Source organism: Thunnus albacares, chromosome 2 (assembly GCF_914725855.1).
Source record: "Thunnus albacares chromosome 2, fThuAlb1.1, whole genome shotgun sequence".
Lineage (NCBI taxonomy): Eukaryota > Metazoa > Chordata > Actinopteri > Scombriformes > Scombridae > Thunnus > Thunnus albacares.
The window spans coordinates 8,396,463-8,398,115 of NC_058107.1; positions in this window are offsets into that span (position 1 = coordinate 8,396,463).

Below are 1,653 nucleotides of genomic sequence, written 5' to 3' on the forward strand. Positions count from 1 at the left end.
TGTTTTTAATGAGCAGGAGATCTTAAAGGAATAGTTAAAACATTTTAAAAAATATGCATATTTACTTTATTAGATACCACCCTCATGTCTGTACGCTAAATATGAACCTACAGCCAGCAGCTGCTTAGCTTAGTATAAAGACTGAAAACAGGGGGAAACAACTAGCCTAGCTCTGTACAAAGGGAATACCATCTACCAGCACCTCTAAAGCTCACTAATTAACACATTATATCCATAGACATATAAAGATGGACGTAGCAAGGTGTGACATCACACATTGGTTTGCATTGGAGCTGGTTTGAAGCCCAGAGTTGCAGCTTATGGTCTGCGCCATCTTTTCTGTTTGGAGCGAGGAGTTTCCAAATAAGGAGTGTGGGGTGTTGCCTTTCATGCTCTGGAAACGCACCCCACTTCCTTGGACCCAAGCTAACACTAGCTTACTGGGAACACCAAGCACTGCACACGCGGGCTGACATTAGCTACTTCAGCTAAATTGTGCTAACAGGGCAGGTATTGTAATTAAGTAATATTAAACTTTGTGAAAGATTACAACAATAGTCCGACTCAGTGCGAGTCCTGGAGCCGAGGAGAGCTGCAGGTGAGCTGACTGTCAAGCACAGCTATCAGTCACCGCCCACACAGCAGACATCAAAGCTACTATAAGTCTTCAAATCTTATTAACAGAGCAATAATTTCCATGGTTAATGGGTGTTAACCATGGAATTACACAGAATTTAGTGATTGAAATCGTAACGACTCACTGAAAACAATTATTGACTTGAGGCTATAATTAAAACTACCAGCATTTGATGCTGAGGCTTTTTGTATGGGAGTCAATTCCACGTTGGCTTCATTGGATCACGTGTTGGGTTAGGCTAAGGCCGTTTTTAGTGTAAAGCTTTGGGGCTCAGGTTAGATTATTTTCAAATGTAATGAGAAAATTATGCCCACTAGAAAGCGGGAAGAGAGACGAAGTGTAGCCAAGCATTGCATTAGTCTGGCGAGCTAATGGACAGTAATACATGAAATAAATCAAAAACTTGCAATGCTATGGTGCTGGTAGTTGACTGCAATGTTTGTATTGTCACTAAACCTATGGCTAATTGGCTAGTATAAATTATTATTGTTTTGTGCTGGTGGGCCACCTTTCTCAATTGCCATTGTCAATTTAGTTATTTTTATTATATATATATATATATATATATATATATATATATATATATATTGTTATGTGTGAGAAAATCCTTCCTAAAGCAGGTATATAAGATGAAATAACAAAAATATAGCCCCAAATTCAGAAGTACCAGGGGGGTTTAGTCAGGTCGGGCCTGAAAGACATGGGGTACAGGCCGGGTTTGTGCCTGTGCAGAATTTCCTGTAGTCCTGTCATACTGTGAGGTTGCCAGGAAGAAAATCAATTCCTTGAAATCGCAAATAACTTGCAAATGCAAACAGAAAGAAACTTTTCTCACCTCTCACTCACCTCTCACTACTACCTGTTTCTTAAAGAAACAGGTCGTAGTTTGACATAAAAATAGCACCGTGGATGTTTGGGTGTGGAGGTTCCACCTCATATGAGCAAGACTGATTGAAGTTTTAATTTCTGTGGAGGTTTCTGTTCTTTAATAACCGCCAAACACATTCACTCTGACC